General features: G+C 37.7%; 2 long non-coding RNA genes across 2 annotated transcripts; both read left to right on the top strand.

Annotated features, from left to right (window-relative positions):
- Positions 1 to 1,316: 1,316 nt before the first annotated feature.
- On the top strand, positions 1,317 to 22,476 carry LOC116050119. Its single transcript, XR_004105014.2, has 3 exons — positions 1,317 to 1,700; positions 21,301 to 21,307; positions 22,466 to 22,476. It is a non-coding gene; the product is annotated as an uncharacterized LOC116050119 (long non-coding RNA).
- LOC116050117 lies at positions 2,499 to 4,797 on the top strand. Its single transcript, XR_004105012.2, has 3 exons — positions 2,499 to 2,633; positions 3,043 to 3,246; positions 4,124 to 4,797. It is a non-coding gene; the product is annotated as an uncharacterized LOC116050117 (long non-coding RNA).
- Positions 22,477 to 23,712: the final 1,236 nt, after the last annotated feature.

Below are 23,712 nucleotides of genomic sequence, written 5' to 3'. Positions count from 1 at the left end.
ACAGAGCCTGTTAACTTTCTCTAGGTCAAACACAGAAAATTGTTAAGAGTCAGGAAATAAGGCAGGACTGCCTGATTAAAACTACTTGACAAGACAAAATAAAGCAGATAGGTTTTATGCTTTGGACTAAATAATATAACTTTGGGTTTATTCTCATTCTGCTGTAAAAACGTTTCAGTCAACCAGGCTCCTGGAGATGATAATAATTGGTTAGTTTACTGTAATTATTAGGCTCCAAAGGTACATACTGTAGGTAAATCCGTTCCTGTACCTGTCTATTCTTGTTTTGCACATGATAATATGTTGTGCACAACTAGGATAATAAATAAATGAAGGGGAAGGACCGAATCCTCTGATTCTGATGATTATGCACTGGTGAAATCACAGTAATAAACATAATATAATTATATTGTGATAACGTTTTGACTTATATACTAATGAGCTATAACACTATTTAGGAGAAGAGAAGTGAAGCCGGATAGGCTTCACAGCTACAGACTGTTTAGATTCAATGTTTCACCTGTTCAACATGTCTGGACTGTGGGAGGAAGGAAGGAAACCCACACGGACATGGGAGAGATCGTGACTGTACTGTAAGTAAACACAACCACATGCAAACACATGCTGCTGAACACAGAAAGACCCCCGCTGGTTTGAAACAAGAACATTCCTGCAGTAAAAGTGCTGAACACTGAGTCAACCATGAAGATGTGGATGTAAATATATGAGAGGACATGTTAGATTGACATGAATGGGGCTGGGTAGGGATTTGCCTTCTTGTAGTTTTTCTTCATCTTATTCATCTGTTCTCCATCAAACCCTCCTTATTTTGTGAGAGTAATTGTTGTGTTCCGAACAACCTTATGTAAGTATTTTAGAGTTTTTGGTACCCTGGTGATCAATGAACAATCTTTTTCACCATCTCTCTTCGGGTTGACCTCTGGTCTGAGAAGATGAACCTGTTCTTCTCTCAGGAAATCCCGTCTCTCTTAAAGTTTTCACTTATCCAAATATTTCAAAATCTACTGGATGGATTGACACAACGTTTGGTGCACACATAGCTCAGGGTGTCTCTAGGGTCACAGCAAAGTCCCAGCTTATTGGAGGACACAAAAAGGTGGGTGACAGCAGCTGTGTTTGTTGCATGGGTAGGTCCTGGTAATGCAACTACTGTCTGTGTGTGTTCTCCTTTTCCTGGGCTGGTCGCAGTAGAGTACATCTGAGTAGAAGGCTCTCTCTAGATTGAAGCACTAAAAGAGAAAAAGAGAGTAAATAAATGCAGCAAGTACGTATTAAATTATTTTTTCACACCCCTTTGTTACATAAAAAGAATAGTAATTGTATTATTTATTTGTTACATAAATCTAATTTTCCTTTTTCAGATGCTCAGAGCTATTTGTTAAAAGTTCAATGACAAAGTAAATGTCCTGGGGAGCATGTGTCAGGGTGTACATACAAAGTAATCAGTTCTGTTTCTTCTGATGTTTAAAATACATCTGACAATGCAGTAATGATGTTGTGAAATGTCATGTAGCAATAATAATGAAGCCAGATATGCCAGACCGCATTATTATTTTACTATTATTATATTACTCTGTGTTGCTTTTATTCAATTTGAATACATTTATTAACTTTACAACTACTATTGTGACACTGCATTTTGCTGTACTTTAATGTGTAGGTCTTAAATTTCATTCACTGTTCACCACAGTTATGAGGCGATACCAAAATTTGCAGTCAGTTATTTCAATAAAACATGAGATATTTAATATCACATTGTATGTTTTTCAAAAAAAAATACCTGCATGTTTAACTGTGTTTGGCTTGTGGCCCTGTAAATGAGGGACCAGCTTACACAAGTCTCCCTTCTTTTCACAAAGGGGACACTTGTACTGTGAATCACAGGTCGGTACCAACTGAGGATCATTGTGCTCTGGCAGAACAGACTGAAGAGAAGAGGAAGAAATGATATCTACAACACAATGTTATTAAAGGAGCTTTAACTTTTGAATGTAGCCAATTCTCAATAACTCAAATTACATTAAAGTGACTATGTCACTTTGTAGTGTTTCTGAAACTCTGTCATATTTCATTTAATAAAAACTATCATCATCTGAAGTACCTCACTCAAACACACACACACACACACACACACACACACACACACACACACACTAACTGTCAGAGTTAGCTTAACTCTGACAGGCTAAGCTAACGTTAGCATACACTGACACAGCTAACTTTAGCATACTTTTAACACACCCTGTTAACTATAAGCTATCATCAACATCAATAGCTGTAGATAGTAGCCTAATATTAATTTTAAACAAGCCGGGCTAAATAACTATTATCAGTAGCTTACCTGGTACTCACTGGCAATATGAAGCTGTAAGTCGGACGTGGCGTGAGCGGACGGGGGCGTGGCGTGAGCGGACGGGGGCGTGGCGTGAGCGGCCGCAAGCCGCAGCTGGACCCTTCTCTCTCTTTTGAGGAGAGATACAGTCGGAGAGAGAGAGACGCTAAGTGAACGAGCTTCGTGAGTTTCAGTAGGTTGTAGAAGGACATTATTGTTATCCATTACTGAGGCTGACAACCAGTTATGCTTTGTTTTGGAGTATTGAAATCTACAAGAGGTAAATATACATGTGCATGTGTGTGATTATGTATGCTTAATTAAGGGTTCCAAATTAGCACCATCTACTAACCAAATGCTAGTAAAATATGCAAGTGGCTGGTAGATTTGCTACACTCACCAGCCAAAAAACCAATGGTACTCTACTAAGTGGCTGGTGAAATGTGAACATTGACTAGCCATTTGGCTGGTGGACGAAAAAGTTAAATTTGGACCCTGGTTGTAGTATGAAACCATCTATTGTGTCACTAACTGTGAATAGCCGTTAGCGTTAGTTAGCACAATTTCCATTAGCATTGCTTTTGTAGCCTACTGTTAGCTTTGCATGTGAAATAATTGAGACAAACTACCGATAATTCGCCGTGAAATAGTGGATGGACCTGCTTGCCCAGTTAATGTATTTGATTCAGGAGACGGACATTTGTGACTGTGAAAGAGAGAGGATCGGGGAAGCTCCTTGGGACCACACAGAGCGATTTTCCATCCTGCTGGTGTGATGTAGACTGTCGCTGCTGTTTTCTGTTCTAGTGATCTTTCTGCTGTGGTTTCTCCGGTGCTCAGCCTGCTGCCATCGCCAAGTTCGCCTTTTTCATATATCCCCTTGGCTAGGATTCGTGAGTACTATATTGCACGTGCATTTTATTGTATTGGTTGTGTAAACAAGTCAAACGGCCGTCACAGTTTTAGGCCTCCTCACTGCAACAGGTTTTTTTTGTTTGTATTTTGATTGCTGAGTATGAATGTGTGAGTGTGGGCCCACAGATAACTATTCAGGTTTACATGTCAAAAGGATTTATGCATTTATTTTATTGAAACCTAAGCAGAGGTAACAATAGCATACTCTGAAAGCTATATTGAGGCAACATATTTAGTGTGTCATAAAAAAGAGGGAGTTATTTATACTGGCCTCACTTGTGTTTATTTTTCTAATACACCATAAATGTGTTTTCATATTATTTTTGTACTTTAACTAAAAAAATTCCCTTATCTAAAATGTGTGACTTAAGTTAAGAAAAAGGTGTGCTTGACACTCTAGTCTTTGTGTGCACTGCAGTCTCCACGTTGGGTTGTAACACGAGCAGCAGATGCGCTATCAGCAGTAAAAGAAAATCAAAGAATGAAAACTTCTAGCCGAGCATTGTTTGAATTATGAACGATATAATGGAAAGTTGCCCGCACAGCGCCAAATGTTAGACAGTGTATCGACTGCACGGCAGTGACAGGATCAAAGAAAACAAACGCAGATCATTTTTCCTCATGTATGCTCATTTATCTTTGTTTCAAAATCAGCCAGTCACAGGTACTCTGGGGCACAGGGATCTGTCCTCCACCATATGGTACATACAGACAGAAACTTACAAGAGAACAGGGATTTCTCTATTTTCTAAGTTTGAGTGGATGGAATGACAGATATCTTCTGTTGCTTGTACGGAAGTGAACTTTGAATGTCTGTCACTTCCACTAATGTCATCTTCTCTCTCTGTACCCTAGTGACTCCCCTCATCCGCTCCATCTACAACTTCCTGTAAGGGAGATCACATTCTCCGAAATCCAGATTTCTCTCAAACTCCGCTGATCCAGTTCCACTTTTCCCGAGGAGGCTGCGGTGTCATCCATTGTTTTGAAAGGTGTCACTTGATTGTCAACTCTCCATTGCAGCCCTGCATGGCAGTCAAGAAAAGAACCTCCTGAATCATTCCTGCTTAACTCACCTCCACTGGACCTTGCATATTGTTTTCCATCTCAACATCAAACATATTGAACGATACTCTAAAATTTATATATAAATCGCCCAGTCCTACATCAGCCCAAACTTACTTTTCCTGACACATTTACCATTAACTTGTACATAATTCATCCCCGTACACTGGAGTATGTCATGAGTACAGATGCCCATCAATACACTGTTGCAGGATAGGTGAATGACACCAACATATGGCACTTGAAGAAAAACTAATGTCCAGTATGTGATAACAGGACATGCTAGTCATCAATTATCAACAGTGTAGCAAGTTGTTCGTTAAGGGCTAACAGCTGGTTAACATTACGACAAAAACTATTTGTTCCGCGTATTCTCTTGTGTGTATCGCGTATCCGTCTCCTCTAGCTGTTGTGGTTGATATGACGTCTCATTTTTATGTCATGCTTTTGTGTTTGTCATTTTGTACATTTTTCAGCTTAATATTTTTAGTAATGCATGGAATAAAAATAAATTAAAATGCTTAATGATTTATTATTATAACTTAATGTCCAATTGAGTCAAGATCATAAACCATAGTATTTGAATGTGTTGAGGGATCTGACACCTGCTGTTCCTGTGTCAAGGTAAGTCTACTGAAAGGTCAAATGAAGTATGAAACGCGTATGTTTAATTTAGTTGCTTTAGATAGAGCGCTGGTGGGTGTTTTTTGCATAAAGATATGAAAGTAGAGGAAATAATATATCTAGCCATCTTCAGGTCAACTGCGCTTACTGGAATTAAAATAAATGGTGATAGTGACCTATTCTGCCATTATAATTTTAATTTAGTTTTTATTGAGATATAACTTATCCTTATTTAACTGACTGTATGCAAGACAGCTGTGACTGTCTAAGATTGTACCAAACTAGCATTCTTTTGTAGTAAATAAGTAAACTTATTTAGGTTTGCTTGTTGCATGCACTTTACAGAAACTATTAATCCTTTTTGTCAAGATTTTCAGAGTTGTCAGATTTTCTGGTAAGCTACCCTTTGGTTCCTAGTAGTTGAATTAAGAGTACAGTATTTTTGAAAATCTGCTTACTCTTCATGTTAACCCCTCTCTTGGTCTTGTAGTAATAGACCTGTATTTGCGGCAATTAAATATCACCATATTTGAAACCCTTTTAACAATAGACCCAGATAAAATGTACAATAAAAGGCAGATGTGATGCCATTAGGTTCTTAGTGTGACAGCGCTTATTAAATTTAAGCAGGTAATAATGAAAATAGCTCCTCACCACTTTTTATTACATTTTTGGGAGGATGATTTGGATTGATTAATTAAATAAAGTATGAGCACCAAGTGCCTACTGATGTCTGGCAATACAAAACTAACATACTACAAAGTTGTGCATTTCTTTGGGCTACTCAAACAAGCTGCAAAGGAGATCTATGCTTGATTAGTGTTGCCTGACCTCCTTCTTTACTGATTGGGTGATTAGAGTTCAAATCTATTGGCTAGAATGTGTTGATGTTACAATCAAACTATCGCCCCAAATGTCATTTATTGTACTTTGTGTATATAGACCACCAAATGCAACAAGTGATTTCTACACTGGTTTAACAAAAATTTTAAAAACATATGAACGAAAGGAAATATTGCTCATGGGCGACTTCAACATAAATTGGCTTGATAAAGGCAAGAGGAAACACCTAAAAGACATTGCAAACTCAATACAAATGACACAATTGATTAAAAAGCCTACAAGAATAACAAAAACGTCTCAGACCTTGATAGATTTAATACTCACTAATAAACCAGATAGGGTAATTAAAACATACAACTTAATAACTGGACTGTCTGATCATAATTTTGTTCTAATAGCCAGGAAATTAAATAAGTCAAGATACATAAATAAAGAACAATTAAATAAACAATGCAAAATTCCTCATATTCCTAAAAGAAATCAAGAACATCTTAAAACTGATTTAAATGAAATTGACTGGGCCTCCAAAATAAATAGAGAAAACTGTGGACATACATGCGACAATATTATTACTGCTATAAAGAATACAATAGATAAATATACACAGCTTAAACATAGAAAATCAAATAAAAAAAGGCTCCCGTGGTTTAATGAATCCCTTTGGGATACAATGAAACAGAGAGATAAAGCTCTCAAGGTTTCTCTCAAAACTAAATTAACCACTGATTATTACATTTATAAATCTCTGAGAAATAAAGTTACCATGCTGCTTTGAAAAGCAAAAGTGAATTTTTTTCTCAATTTAATCAAAGAGGCAAAAGGTAATTGTAAAAATTTGTGGAGGAGCATGGATAAACTATTGGGAAAGGAAAAAATACATCAGGAGCATTTACAGCTCAAAATCAATGGAATTGTTCAAAGTGAGGGCTCTATTCTGGCTAAACATTACAATGATTATTTTTTTAATTCTGTGTTAGACTTTTCCTGAAGTGAACTGCTGCCGAGAAGATCATGGAGATGGTAATGCGTCTTATTGTAGGTTGCAGAATATAGATGAAAGCAAAATTTCCAAAGTAATAGCAAATTTAAAAAATAGTAAAGCAAAGGATGTCTTTGGACTTGATACATCTCTTTTAAAAGAACACAAAATTATTCTAACTCCAGCATTAACAATAGCTGTGAATCAATCTATAAATGAAAACAATTTTCCTTTAGCGATGAAAAAAGCAGTAGTCAAGCCGATTTTTAAGTCAGGAGATAAGTTCTATGTGTCAAATTATCGACCTATTAGCATTCTACCAGCCATCTCCAAGATCTTTGAGAAGGTGGTAGCAGAGCAGCTAGTGGAGCATCTTGACCACATTGAAGCATTACATCCTTGCCAGTTTGGGTTCAGGAAAAGATACTCCACAGAGTCTGCGTGCTGCTACCTACTAGAAGACATCAAATCCAGTCTTGATGGTGGAGGTGTGGTAGGGGTGGTCTTTCTTGATTTGAGAAAGGCCTTCGACACAGTTAATCACCAGCTTCTCATCAGCAAACTATCTGATTTTTCTCTTGACATAAACACAATAGCATGGATTCAATCATACCTTAATGACAGACAACAATGTGTTGCGGTCGACAATACAAAATCACCCTTAAGACCTTGCAGCATGGGGGTGCCACAAGGTTCCATTCTGGGCCCCCTGCTGTTTACACTATACATAAATGACCTGCCAACTGTGTGTAAGAGCAAAATTATTATGTATGCTGATGATACGGTACTATATGCACATGGTAAAACTGCGGAAGAAGTCGCTCAAAAACTGACCAGAGAGATGAAGAAAGTCTCTTTGTGGCTGAAAAACTCATGCCTCACCTTAAATCTAGATAAGACTGTTTCGATGTTTTTTACAAATCGTTATAAAATACAAAATTGCCCTAAGATCTTAATTGATGGACAAATAATTTCAAATCCAGAACAGGTAAAATATTTAGGTGTCATATTGGAACCAAATTTAGGTTTTAGCTCAACACAATCACTTCAGTTTTGTTTGAGTTTAACATCAGAAAATTGTAGGTCATCCAAGTTTTTTTTATCTTTAATGCACACTTGAAGTTTATCTAACTGACTGGTTTCGTCTGGCTTGATTGACAAGTATAATTGGGTGTCATCTGCATAGCAGTGAAAGTTAATTGAATGTTTAATATTGCCTAGAGGAAGCATATATAAGGAGAATAGAATTGGTCCAAGCACTGAGCCTTGAGGAACGCCATGGCTAACTGTAGCGTACTTGGAGGATTTATCGTTGATATTAACAAATTGAGATCAATCAGAGAAATAGGACTTAAACCAGCTTAGTGCGATTCCTTTAATGCCAACTAAATGTTCCAGTCTCTGGAAAAGGATGGTATGGTCAATAGTGTTGAATGCAGCACTAAGATCTAATAAGACAAGTATGGAGACAAGTCCTTTGTCAGCAGCAATTAGAAGGTCGTTAGTAATTTTCACCAGTGCCGTCTCTGTGCTATATTGCTTTCTAAATCCTGACTGAAAGTCCTCAAATAAACTATCCATATGTAAAAAGTCACATAACTGATTAGCGACTACTTTCTCAAGGATCTTCAAGTGAAAGGGAATGTTAGATATAGGTCTATAGTTGGCTAAGACCTCAGGATCGTTTTTTTTCAAAAGAGGTTTTATCACAGTTACTTTAAGTGACTGTGGTACATAACCTGTTAATAAAGACATATTTATCATATCTAGTAATGAAGTGTTAACCATGGGTAACGCTTCTTTAAGTAGATTCGTTAGGATGGGGTCTAAGAGACAGGTAGATGGCTTTGCTGAAGAGACCTTTAGCATTAATTGTTGAAGATCTATAGGAAAAAAGCAGTATATATATATATATATATGTGTATATATATATATATGTGTGTATGTGTATATATATATATATGTGTATATATATATATATATGTGTATATATATATGTGTATATATATGTATATATATGTGTATATATATATATATGTGTATATATATGTGTATATATATATGTGTATATATATATATATATGTATATATATGTATATATATATATGTGTATATATGTATATATATATATATGTATATGTATATATATATATATATATATATATATATATATGTCGTTCTTTCTAGCACTCCTGCATTCAAAGGTGAACCGCTAGAAGTTGAGGGCAAAAGGTGATGAATTCCATCCCTAATTGTTATAATTTTATCATTAAAGAAACTCATGAAGTCGTCACTACTAAGAGCTAGGGGAATAGATTGCTCAATAGAGCTGTGACTCTCTGTCAGCCTGGCTACAGTGCTGAAAAGAAACCTTTGGTTGTTCTTATTTTTATTCCGAGCTACTTTTAATGGTAAGTAATTGTGTCACCCCCGAGTGCAGTCTACCCAAACCTGGAAAAGTCAATAAGCTCTCCGAATTCTATTATTGTGATGTCTTTATGGGTGTATAAACACATTAATATGGTTAAAATAGTATTTTCTTAATATCTGTTTAGCTTCGTCTGACATTTAAATTTAATTTAGATTGAAGATTTTGAATAATCATCTTGGCTCAGCCTCTGACGGAGCTTTGAATTAATCTGACCTTTAGGCTTTCTAAAGCAATAACAGTTCAAGTCACTTGAATAAACATTTCTAAAAGAGTGTGAAATACGTTTAAAAAATGTATTTAAAAGCAATGTCTCCTCTGATGGAACAACCTCATTTTCCGTTTAAACATTATAATCTTACCTTTAATATCGCAATCCAAATTATATCCATAATGTTAACTACTCTGAAGGAGGCAGAGCAAAGTTTTGGTGAGCACATATGGAGAACGGAGATGCAGGCTGTCAGATCCACGAACAGAGACGTCATCACTCCTGCTGCCGAATACCAGAGCTCAGCAGGCTGCTTCAACATGAACGTCTGTAAATGCACAGTAGGATGCATATTCTATATATTATTATTATTTTTTTTTTAACATCTTAGTTCTGATAGTGAGTTAGTGAAAAGTCGTCTTAATATCAGCACAGGAAATCATCAATCATCGATCCTCCCTTCATTCGTCAATATACGATTTTGGTCGCCACTGGGCACAAGCCTATAACGCACCTCAGACTGCAAGTCTGTAGCACCCCCAGAGGTTTAGTACAGTCATTCATCAGGGACTGGGTCAAGGTAGACTCTGTGCTGATGTTTATAGACCCGGCTCTGATGGAGAGCCCTGCCTCTCAGGAGCCCCGGCTCATTGACAAGCTTATCTAACTGAGAAATATGGCGAGACAGTTCACTGCTCTGACTGGAAGAGAAGAGGAAGAGGAAGAGAGAACACCCACAAAGACCACCTTCTGCTGATGTGAGCAGCCATTTTAATCTGACTGTCTGGGCTTTCTGTAGAGTCATTCATCTAATACAGGGATACAGGATTTTGTAAAAAATCCCTGAATGTTCTCTTTACTTTCTTATTGTGAATCATGTCCTCTGGAAATGTTGGGTGGGATAAACATTCTAAAATATAAACCAATGGGAAATCAGTTACAGATTTTTTTTTTTTTTTTTTATTTGGTCTGATTGGAAGGACAGATTTATTGAAACAATTCAACATACACAGACTCCTGAAATAGGATGAGATGTCTTTCAGTCAGCATTCCTCTGTGCTTCCAAACCTACTTCTCTTTAAAGAAGAAGCACTCAGGATGATAAAAACAGGATCCATTCAATAATGTGAAAGGTTGGCTTAGTGATTGGCCTTCACCGGCTCACTTGAGGTCACTGTAGAACAGAGAACAAGGGCCAAATTTAAAAACGGTTCTGCATTGTAAAGGCCATCAATTACAGTGTTTATGGACTAAGAAATAAATTTAGTGAAAGGTTGTCTCAGTTTTCTAGTGAGTGACTCAAATCAGTTCCATTGTTCTTTGGTCCCCAGTAAGCAGTTCTTGATGGAAACCAGAGCAGTATCTTGGACTTATTGGGGCTTAACAGGGTCAGTGCTGGGTAGGGCTCGGTATCGTTCAAAAACGTTCGATACCAGTACCGATACCAATACCGTGACTGTTCCGGTTCCTAAAGAATACTTTTTTCTGTACCGATTTTATAAAACAAAAATAAATTACAACATTACATATTACGGCACAACTCATTTTATTTGTTTTCCAGCTCCTACTACGTGAGCCGTCTCTGTGTAACGTCAAACAGCCAATCACAGACATTATTAGAGATTGGTAGAAGCATGCTGCATGGTTATTGGCTCACTGATGCCGATTAAATTTACTCCTTAGGTATTGAAATTGGGAATCGAATAATAAGGCTTTTTTCGATACTCGATAATTTAGAGGCAAGTTGTTATTGGTAAATTTGCTTTAGGTAATCCCCATTTGGCACTGAACAGCCCCTTGGGTCAACACTGTGACTCTTGCAGGCTGTTTCTTGACCAAGGGGTCTTGTCAACAAGATGATTAGGAAAGATTTATGCAGTTCTCTATAGAGGGAATGGAAGATCTGGTCTCCACTGCTAAATTTTCATTCATTAGCATTATGAAAAACTGCAACTACCACTGATACGCATAATTTACACTTGTACACTGCACTACTTACTGGAGCAGTATGTGCAAGATACTGGCAGAGCTTCTACTATAACTGATAGCACACAGAAACAGTTATATCATATGCTATGGTTATAAGCATCATGATGTACTCTCCAAGTCATTAGCTTCATAATGACAGCATTTTCTCAGGGTAAATGATCCATTTCATCTTCTGTGCCGTTGCATATGCAATGAAGCGATTTCATCTGCAGCGATCCAGCCTCACACCCACAGATAAGTAGCAGGACCAGATTAAAGTCATTCATTTCACACTCTATATATGAATGCATTCTTTCCCTTTCTCCCTGCCTCTCTCTCCCACTCTGATCTCTTCACACATGATGATAACGAATTTCACACACACCACTGGTTGAGAAGGGATCTCCTATCTAAAGTGTGGATGTTGAGAATTAAGGGTTATGGTAGTGTGGTGGCCACGCTGCAACTACGACATTGGAAAATTGTCTGGGCTGGACTGCATTAACTGTAATGCAGTCCAGCCCAGACAATTTTCCAATGTCGTATCTTCCATCCTGCATGTCAGTCCTCTCCTAAAGACGCAGCCTCTGCCAGGCCTCCCTCAACCCATACTGGAAGCATGCCCCACTGCTTTAGAAGCTTTTCTGAGCTTAGGCCCACTGTCTCTGCCAGCAAGCAGCATTCAGTCACTCTGAATGAAAAGTCCCTTGATATCAGTGTGCATGCAGATGAGGATGATGAAGAACAGGCAGCTCAGTAGCACTCTATAGCACGCCAAGGATCAAGTCAAAGCACTTTTTTTTCCCCAGTTGAGAGATCTGCAACGGAGTGCCTCAGAAAAAAGGCCTTGTCACCACTTGACCACAATAAATACCTGAACTCTTTCTGTTTTTCTCAAGGTGTGTTTTCATGCACTTGTTTTTATGTGCATTTTCATTAAAAAACTTGAGTGGAAATGGCATAATTTCGAAAACGTCCTGAGATATCAGGAAAAGTTTTTTTCCTACATACAGTATGTACAGTATGTGATCATGACTGTGTTGATCAGTGTATGGGAAGCCAACCTCTGACTTCATGTGGCGTATGAAGTCCTTTTTATCATCGGCTGTTTTGTGTTCTATATGTAATGTCTCTGCATTTACTTTGATATTTTGAAGAGAATACTAAAGTCAGACTGTGTGCTTTCCCTAGGAAATAGTCAAGCACAGTATGGGAAGAATTGAGTTCAAAGACTAAAAGGCTTCAGTACCCTTTGATGTCAAAGATACATGCAAGGCATAAAACAAATTAAGTACTGGTTAGGAGTAATGCTATAACATCACTGCTTTGTACTGCTTTAAAGCTACATTTTCAATGCCATCAACATTTTATTTGATATCTGTTTGATCAGCAAAACTGATTATGTTTTAGTTTTCATTTTGCAGGTATCTGTCATTCAGAGACTTCTGCAGCACTTGCAACACTGTTTCTGAACAGTCATTTCTCACAATGTACAAAGTCGCATTGACATTGACATGGTCCATGATGGTTTCAATTCAGGGCCTCAATCTCACCTTATATCACTTACACGTTTCTGCAGGAAAATATAAACTAGACACGATTCACTTCTGCCATGACTGACAGGAGCACACACCACCATTACACATTATAATACCATTATAGATTATAATCTTATTCACCACACTGGCTAATGGTTTGATAATTACTACGTTGAAGACATATGTATATCAGACAGTCCTCACCCAGAAAACAACCATATAGGTTGATTGTGCAAGCAGCACATTAACACGAGACAAAGTACAAGAGTGCCAAATTCCCCAAAAGCTTGCAGGTTGGGGTGGTGGATGGGTCAAACAAACACAGAACTTTCACTCAGGAGATTAGGGGTCTTGTCTGGTGTGAAACCAAAAGTATATGGTCATTATTTTTAAATTGAATGACAAAAGTCTGTCACGTTACGTCCTTATTTTATTAATTTTGTGTAACTCATTTTAAGCCAACCCCTGATGTTTTCCTTTTCCTAAGTTTTTTGTTGCCTAAACTTAACTAGTTCCGTTTCCCAATGCTATGTTTAAAACTGCAGTTGTTATGTTAAATAGAATGGTCTCATGGTTAAAGCTGCTACCGCGGTCATTTGTTACGGCCACGTTGAAAGGGCCACTGTGGGAGGCGCTGCTGAGCTTTGATGGAGTAGGACGTGAGTTTGGAAGCTCCTGCTGATTTTGATTAAAATTGTAATTCATCTGCGCTTTTTCGTCACACATTTAGTATTGTCTTACTCCGCAGTACTTTTTGTTGGGAAATTTAACTCTGGACTGCGTAAGATGGCTGGAAAGAACTCTAAAACTCAACACACAACACAATAGTATTCAGACACAACTGCGGCCTGGTCCTCAAACCGCGACCACATCCTCGAGTGAGCCATCTGTTGCTGCAGAGGTCGCCTCGACGCACGCTAACCTTGACATCGCTGCCCTCAAGATTGAGTTGCTGGCCTCGTTGAGAAAAGATATAGCTGATGTTTTTAAAAAGGAACTCCAGGATACTCTCGGGGATGCTTTGTCTACTATCAAGCTCGACCTGCAAGCGGTAAAGTCACAACTGGCGAATGATGAAGCTGCCACCGATGCTACCATGTCCAAGCTACAAGGTACGGTCGGTGAGATGGAGCACGCACTCACTGAGTGCTCCGATGACATCGCCGAGATGAAAACTACTATTGAGTGCCTCACAGCTAACGTAGCCAAGCTGGAAAATAAATGTGAAGACTTGGAGTCCAGATCACGGCGTAAGAACATTAGGATAGTGGGAGTACCGGAGGGTCCTGACACCTGTACCACTGCTGCTGTAGCCGCCTTACTGAAGGAAGCGTTCAATCTGGTAAAGGAGCCGCTTTTGGACCGGTCCCACCGGTGATCATCCACGAGCCATTGTGTGCAGATTTCATTATTACAGTGACTGTGTTGACATTTTGCGCCACGCGAGAGAGCTCCGACAGAAGTCAGAGACTTGACCGTCTCATTCTTCCCTGACCACACTGCTAAGATAGCTCGGGCTCGGGCTGCATTCAAAGAGGTCAGACGCCAACTTCGTGGTATTGACAGTGCTCGATATGGTCTGATTCATCCAGCGTGACTTCGCATCACATACAACGGTGTTGAGAAGGACTTCGTTTCTGCGGAGGAAGCCAGCGACTATGTCAAAACTTTGATTTCTGGGTGAGCTCCAATAGCTTTTCAGATCTGTGTTCTATAGTTTGTGGACTCACCAGCCTTAATTCTCTACCTGTTCAGTATTAGGTGGTTTTCTGGCTTGCTGCACTAACTACGTTAGTGTCACTATTGTTTGTTTACAGCAGGTCATTTTTTCCCTCAATCTTACTGGATATTGTTAACAAGGCTATACCATAGTTTGTATTTTTGTACTTCAGATCTGATCAACACTACCTCATTTTATGCTCTCTGCATCTATTTGTACAGGACAGAGGGCCTACTGTTATTTGTCAATTTGTAGTTTCACGTGCTTTACTGTATTCATGCGCATACTGTTATGGGTTGAGATCGGCGGGAGGTTTTTTCTCTCTTATTCTCTCTTACTTTTGTTTGTTCTGCATGGTCTCCGGGTTGTTCAACGCTATTGTGGACAACTTTTGGTTATTGTGGGAAACACTGCTGTCTCCTTTGTTCTGTGGTTATATGGGGACTTTGGGTGTATTTGCGTTTAGGGGTATGTTGGGGGGAGGGTGTCCCACCTCGGCTCTTTATGTCCATTTTCATTTTTTTATTTTTTTTTATTTAAATGGTTAATGGCAATATAGATCCTCAGGCACACCTCTCAGATTTATCAGTTGGAATATCAGAGGTATGGGTAATCCTGTTAAGAGATCTAAGGTTTTTGCGCACTTGAAACATTTAAACTCTGATTTAGTATTTTTGCAGGAGACTCACCTTCATTGCTCTTGGGTAGGTCAAGTCTTCCACTCAAACTTTAATTCAAAAGGAGTTGCCATTTTAATTAACAAAAAAGTTCAGTTCATCTACTGATGTTATTGCTGATAGGAATGGCAGATACCTCATGGTTGCTGGTACCCTGATGAAGAAAGGTTTTATTGGTAAATGTATATGCCCCGAACTTCGATGATGTTGAATTCGCTAACAGATTTCTGAGTAACATCCCCTTCTTGAATACACACCTGCTGATCCTCGGTGGGGACCCAATCTTGGATCGGTCTAATCCTCAATCTGCTATGTCTAAAACATTCTCTGATTTTATGAAACAGAATGGTCTTATTGATCCATGGAGATCTCGTAACCCCTCTATAAAAAAAATCTTTTTCTTTCCCAGGTGCACCATTCATATTATAGGATTGATTACTTTTTTATTGACAGTACGCTTAATTCATATGTAAATTTTTCTGACTATTTAGGTATTGTAATATCTGACCATTCCCTTTATTATTAGATATTCAACTTTCTACCTATAAACGTAGCCCACCACTTTGGAGATTTAACTCTCTTCTTTTGGCAGACAAAGAATTTTGCGAACTCATTTCCAATTCTATTGATGAGTTCTTGTCTTTCAATCAAAACAACTCCTCTTCATATTCATTGCTGTGGGAGACGATTAAATGTTACCTGAGAGGTCAAATTATTTCTTACTCTGCTCTTTCTAATAAAAAGATTAATGCTAGGCTTAATGCACTTACATCTGTGCTTAGTAACCTTGATCAAAGATATGCACTGAACCCTTCTCCGGAACTACTTAAGCAGCGATGATTTCAAAAATTCAGAATTTTCAAATCATCAGAATTTGCTTTTCAAATCTTTTCAACTAAAGAGGCAGAGCACTTGTTACTATGCAGCCGTGGCTCATGAACGTGGTGACAAGGCAAGTCGGTTACTGGCACATCAGTTACGACGACACTTCCCGTTTGATACCTAGTATTAAAAACACTTATGACACTATTACTACAGATCCCTTGGAAATTAATGCTACTTTTAAATCATTTTACTCTTTATTATATAAATCTGAATTTCCTACAGACAACACTAAAACGAATACATTTCTTCAGAACCTTTTGAATCCTGTCATTGATACTAATACTGCCAGGCAAATGGACTCTCCACTCTCCCTTGAAGAAGTATTAAATGCAATTAATGCTATGCAATCTAACAAAGCCCCAGGCCCCGACGGGTTTCCGATTGAATTTTTTAAAACATTTAATGGCAAATTGGCTCCAATACTTTTATCCGTATTCAATGAATCCTTGGAAAGTGGTTCATTACCACCAACCTTGACACAAGTCACTATTGCTCTCCTTCTCAAAAAGGACAAAGATCCGACCTCCTGTGGTTCCTACAGACCATTGTCTCTGATTAATGCTGACGTAAAGGTGTTGGCTAAAGTAATTGCATCCCGCTTAGAGAATGTGCTTCCTCATATTATATCCGAAAAGCAAAATGGTTTTATAATGGGATGTCAATTGTATTTTAATACCCGTACACTTTTCAATATAATTTACTCAAAACTTTGGCTGAACTTCCTGAGCGTGTGATTTCTTTAGATGCCGAAAAGGCATTCGATAAGGTAGAGTGGGAGTACTTGTTTGCAGTTTTAAAGAAATTTGGATTTGGTGATACATTTATTTCTTGGATTCGCCTCCTTTATTTGTCCCCTAAGGCCAGTGTCCATACTAATGATGTTTATTCTGATTATTTTGCCTTTGGATGTGGAACTCGCCAAGGTTGTCCTTTATCACCTTTGCTCTTTGCTATTGCTCTCAAGCCTCTGTCTATTGCATTAAGATTTTCCCCTTTATTCAAAGGAATCACCCGTAATGGAATTGAACATAAAGTATCGCTGTATGTGGATGATTTGTTATTGTACATAACTGATCCTATACTTTCTATCCCTGCTGTTTTAAGTATTCTGGAGAATTGCAACTCCTTTTCAGGTTATAAATTAAGTGTTTTACCATTAATACTGCAGCATGTCATATGCAACAGTCAGATTTGCCTTTTCGATTTAGTCTATCAGGGTTTAAATGCCTAGGTATTAACGTGACTCGTTCTTCATCTAGCCTTGCATCTGCTAACTTCACTCCCCTTATCTCAAAGATTACATCTAATAGTCAAAGATGGGGTAACCTCCTCCTTTCATTAATTGGAAAGATCAATGTTGTTAAAATTAATATTTTACCAAAATTTCTATTTTTATTCCAATCAATTCCTCTTTTTTTGCGAAAACATTTTTTTGACTCACTTTATAAGATAATTTGTTCTTTTATTTGGGGTGGGAAATCACCTAGGATTCGTAAAACTTTACTGAAGAGATGCAGACTTAGTGGAGGACTTGCATTACCTAATTTTTTTACTTACTATTGGGCGGCTCACATCCATAAACTATGCTACTGGTTAAAATCCCCTGGATCCTCTTGGTGTAAATTGGAACTATCATCCTGTAGGGGATCTTCTATACCTGCTCTACTTTATTCCTCTTTACCTACAAAACCTTCTCTATATACTGATAATCCAGTGGTTCTTAACACACTCAAAATCTGGTATCAATTTAGACGACACTTTAAACTTGTAGCTGCATCTTCCTTGGATCCTATGAATAACAACCATTTATTTCCTCCATCACTTTCGGACTCAACATTTTCACTGTGGTATGACAAGGGTATTACACAATTTAGAGATTTATATGTGGATGGTGTCTTTGATAGTTTTGCCAATTTGTCATCTCGTTATGAGCTCCCTGTTACTCATCTGTTTTGCTATTTTCAAACTCACAATTTTGTGGCTAAGTGTTTCCCTAATTTCCCCTCTTTACCTCCAGAGCAGCGGTGGGAAACCATGCTTTCATTTGTCCCTCATCACAGAGGTATCATGTCAAAGCTGTATGACATTATCTTAGCTTTTAGCGACCACTCAAATGCTAAACTTAAGTGTACATGGGAAAAGGAACTGGGAATACAAATACATGAGGAGTCCTGGGAACAGGCCATAGAGAGGATACGATCTACCACCCCTTGTGCTCGTCTTGGACTTATTCAATTTAAGGTCTTATACCGGGTACGTTTCTCTAAGTTTAGACTATCTGCACTGTATCCGGAAGTGGAAGACAAATGTGATAAATGCCATGGCTCTCCTTGTCACCTTAGCCACATGTTTTTTCTTTGTCCAGATTTGAAAGGTTTCTGGGTGGGTTATTTTACTATCATGTCCTCGGTTCTTGGGGTAAATTTCCAACCTTGCCCTCTGATTGCTATATTTGGGATTCCTGAGCCCTCACTTGCACTTAACCCTACACAAAAGGACATTATAACTTTCACATCCTTACTAGCAAGACGCTACTTATTGCTACATTGGAAGTCTGCTAAATATCCTTCTATCTCCCGGTGGCTCAAAGACATCATGTAGTTTTTAAAACTTGAGAAAATTAAATACACGTTGAGAGGATGTACAGTTACATTTTCCATAAATGGCAACCCTTTATTTCCTATTTCACTAATTTAGAGGTACTACCCAATTGAATGTGTGCCTGTTATTGTTGTACCTTTTGTTTTGCATAAATAACCAGTAATATGTGTGTTGGGCGTGGTGAGCTGAGTGGGGGCGTGGGTGGGGGGTTGTTCATTGTTTATTACACGGCACTCTGTGATTTAATTGTTTTGGGAGGCATTGACATATAACATATTCTGTCATTTAGGTGGTTAAAAGTTCAGTGAGAAGATATGTCAAATAATATAATAAAATTGAGTTTTGTTGGTCTTTTATCATTGTTTTAACTGATGAACACTGAACTGCACACTTAACAGTGATCACTTTGATGGCCCACACAGACTCTGTGCTACAATGTTTAGAAATATATAAAACAAATAGTATTTTTTATTTTCCACTAGTGATACAGAGGGTGTATTACTTTGCTTAATGCAATGCACTGGCACATTGCACAATCCATTACATTGAGAGAAATTCAAAATTTCAATTTCAATTTAAAAGCACACTGTCTATAAAGAAAGATGAACACAGAGAAAGATAGGGGGGGGGGAAGAAGAATCGCTGCAGAGAGTAGGATGCAGAGGCTTGTTCTCCATTAACCTGCCAGCCATGTTGTCCATATTTAATGTAGTATCCATAAACTCTCATAAAAATACAAGACATGGACTCTGTTGTACTGTTGTATGTTTCCCTCAATAAATAAGATCCAGAAAATACATCTTTGATCAGCTCATTGCTTATTGTAGCCTCCTATGTGCAATACCAGAAAATGTGCAGTTTCAACTGACATATAGACAATATGTCAGTTGAAACTGCACATTTTCTGTTTTACTAGATAAAAATCATCTAAATCTAATCTTGTTTTGCAGCTGCCCCAGATGCACCACTTACAAGCAACAAGACATACTGCATGTTTTGCTCATGCATCCTGTTAAATCATTTCTGAACCTCAGTATTTGAAACGTTCTTGTATATCTGGAACAAAACAAAATACCCAAAAACATTTATAGCTATAATCTGTGTCCCTTCAACATAACATAGAGTTACTCCATATCAGTTCAAAGCTATAGCATTTGCTTAATTATTAGGTCGACAATTAGTCCTCTTTAGGTGGAAGGCTACCTGCCCTCCTTCTATACAGTGAATCTTGTTCTTCAAATAAAAAAAAACAAACATAGATTAGCTTTAAATGGATTACTTATTAATATAAAAGAATCTGTTTCCCTCTTACCGACGATGTGGAGAATCGGTCCTTTTTGGCATCTTTATTACTAATGTCATTCATAAGTAGACATTCTGACTTTTTTAAGATATAGTTCATACATTCAAAAGAAACAGAATGGTAAGGTCACCGAGGGTAGTAAAGTACAAAGAGGAAAACAATAAAAATAATAATAACTCAGTATGGGAAGTTACATCATTTGTTAATAGTTTCTTTTATATTATTCCCAAAAGAGGCCAACCTCGCTAGCCCAAAAGGGCAGCACAAAACAGATAAAGTCCATATAGAGTCCATATTAATCACCCTTCATCCAGCCACACAGAAAACCAAGATGATTAATTTTTTTTTGGCAAGTATATGGGGAACATGCCTGGGAGTTCCAATGCTACCCCAAACTGACCAATCACAGATGAAATTGGGGAAATGAGCTCACAGTTTAACATGCAGTATCCATTCCACATGATAGGGCTATAAAACCACATTTAGTCAGATACACGTAATAACCATTATAACCAATACTTCTGAAATGTATTAATACAGTCTTAGGGAGAAGGTCAGCTTTTCCATATCGAATATTTCTTTTACATTTGTACCCACTCTCTTTTTGTTAGAGGTTCCTTTTCTAGCCACTTCTTAGATATTGCTTTCTTGGTGGCTACGAGTAATATTTTGAAAATATACTTATCCTTGTTGTTAAGATCAATTAATATTACTTAAAAAGTGCCAAATTTATAGTCAATCTCAAAGCCCAGAATACATTCTGACTTTTTGTATTAGAGTGCTAATAACATGAATATTTTCTTTATTCTTTTTACTGTATTATACTTGTTTTATTTAAAATATATTTATTGTTGTCGTGTATCGTGTAGACATTGTTTTAGTTATATTTATCTCTGCCACAATCCCTTTATCTTTGCTGTACAATCCCATACCCATATATCCATATTAAATGAAACCTATTATGCTTTTGTGTATTTTATGTCATTTCTAAATTGTTACAATGTCAGATTTCATGTTAAAAAAGGCCAAAGCTTATTTTGAGATACTAAGTCATTATGTTGAGATACTAAGTCATTATGCTGAGATACTAAGTCATTATATTGAGATACTAAGCCAATGTTTTAAGATACTAAAGCCAATATTTTGAGATACTGAGTCAATATTTTGAGATAGCAAGTCAATATTTTGAGGTACTGAGTCAATATTTTGAGATAGCAAGTCAATATTTTGAGATACTGAGTCAATATTTTGAGGTGATGTCTCATTGTTTTAAGATACCAAGTCAATATTTTGAGACAGTAAGTCAATATTTCAAAGTTGCTCAGTATTTTGATATAGTAAGTCAATATTTTGAGATACTAAATCAATATTTTAAGATACTATGTCAATATTTCAAAGTTGCTCATTATTTTGAGATTCTGAGTCAATATTTTAAAATACTAAGTCAATATTTTGAGATACTAAGTCAATATTTCAAGATAATCAATATTTTAAGATACTAATGGTGCTTTTCCATTACATGGTACCAGCTCGACTCGCCTCGACTCTACTCGCCTTTTTTGGTTTTCCATTACCTGGTACCTGCTAACAGGTACTTTTTTTAGTACCTCCTCAGTCGAGGTTCCAAGCGAGCTGAGGCGAGCCGAAAAGGTGACGTGAAAGCGACAGACGGGGGTGTCCTGAACAAACCCGCTATTTTTAAACAGTTTAGCCAGCTGTTTTTTTTTGCTGCCTCCAGCTTCATTTGAAACAAAATGTGTCTTCTGGCAACACACATCTTCGACGTTCTGTGTGTGTGTGTGTCGCGTTAGGTGACAGTAGTTTACTGCGGCGCCGCTTGTTTACAGTTCTGCGGAGGCTCCGGCAGAGCTTTCGCCGTAGCCTAACTACACACACACATGGCCGGCTCCACACACACCAGCGCACAAGTACAAACATCAGGCCACTTTTACATAGGCTACGGCAAAAGCTCTGCGTGGAGCCTCCACAGAACTGTAAAACAAACTCAAGTGGCCTGATGTTTATACTTGTGCGCTGGTGTGTGCATCGATACGGCATAACGACCAGCCACGCTGAGGCGGTACTAAAATCTGCAATGGAAAATGGACGCACAGTGTGTCGAGTCGAGGCGAGTAGAGTCGAGGCGAGTCAGGCAGGTACCATGTAATGGAAAAACACCATAAGTCAATATTTAAAAGTTTCTCAATATTTTAAGATTTTAATTCAATATTTTGAGATATACGTCAATAATTCAAGGTTGCTCATTAATTTGAGATACTAAGTCAATATTTTGAGATAATAAGTCAATATTTTGAGATAAACAGTCACAAAAGTTTCTCATTCTCATTATTTTAGATTCTATGTCTCACTCGGGATTGGCTGAGAGATATGTGACACCTAGTGGTCAAATTTGGCATACTGGTCCGGTACAGTATGTGACTTTCAAGAGGGCATGGGCAAACAACACATGTTGTTGTTTCATTTGAAGGACTTGTTGTCCATATGCCAATTGTAAATGGTTAAATACTGCAACCTCACAATAGCCTCTAATGGGGTGATTTATTGCCATTAAGTGCAACCGCCAAAAATTGCACACTGTTAAAGCGAAACTAAACAGTCAGATAATCGCCTGAGGAAGAGGGCTAAGCTTGAAATGGGCTGCGGCTGCTCATCTCAGTCTTTACTGTGTTCTTCATGCCGTTGAGTGCCTTTATTTGTGCAAATATTGAGCAGATTCAATTCTCACCCATATTTTGCATTTGACTTACACTGGACTGCGTGGAAAAACCTTGTTTTCCCTTCTGCCTCTGCTGGATTCTTGGAAACAGCTGTATCATTAGTTCGGATTTGTTGAATGATCCACATTGACACTTTATGACACTTATTTGTTCAGATATTATTTTGTTGTGCTCAAAAGGTTGAAAAACTGCAGTTGAAACATCTTGTAATGTTTATCATAAGTGTCATAGGACTAAAGAAGTTAGAATAGAACATGACTGTTATTTATTTAACTGTTTCTTAAAGACTGATACTAATCAATAATAATTATAAAATGATATAAAGAAAAATATATTTAGAAACATATTGTTTATAACTTATTGTCTCTAAATGTAGCACTTGAAGAAGTTGTTGTACTTGCATGATTATTTGGGTTGTAACCACATGGTTGGATGCACTTGAAGCTAAATGAACGTAATGTGGCAGAGATTCAACATCATACATGTTACATTGCTTTTAAAACCGAAGAATGACCAGCATTCCTGGAGAACAATGTTTGATCTCTTTTAATGTTTTTTATTCAAGGCTGTACATTTTTCATCATGTTCTACAGTGTAAAAGGTCACAATTTGAAATCAAGTTGAAAAAGAAGAAACATTTGAAAAAGAAATATGAATACTATAAACTGGGATAGTAGAAGAGCAACAACATCCATACAAAATGTTCCACTAGAAGCAAAGAAATCACATGACTGTGTGCGTGTGTGTGTGTGTGTGTGTGTGTGTGTGTGTGTGGGGGGGGGTCCAAAACTACAAGTTCAGAAAGGTTTGTAACGTTTGTCTCAGAAGAAGCTCAATTAAGGGAAGCTGCGACATCACAGCAAG

The sequence above is a fragment of the Sander lucioperca genome, chromosome 23 (genome assembly GCF_008315115.2).
Source record: "Sander lucioperca isolate FBNREF2018 chromosome 23, SLUC_FBN_1.2, whole genome shotgun sequence".
Lineage (NCBI taxonomy): Eukaryota > Metazoa > Chordata > Actinopteri > Perciformes > Percidae > Sander > Sander lucioperca.
The sequence above is the reverse complement of the archived record's forward strand: the minus strand, read 5'-3'. Positions and strand labels throughout refer to the sequence as shown.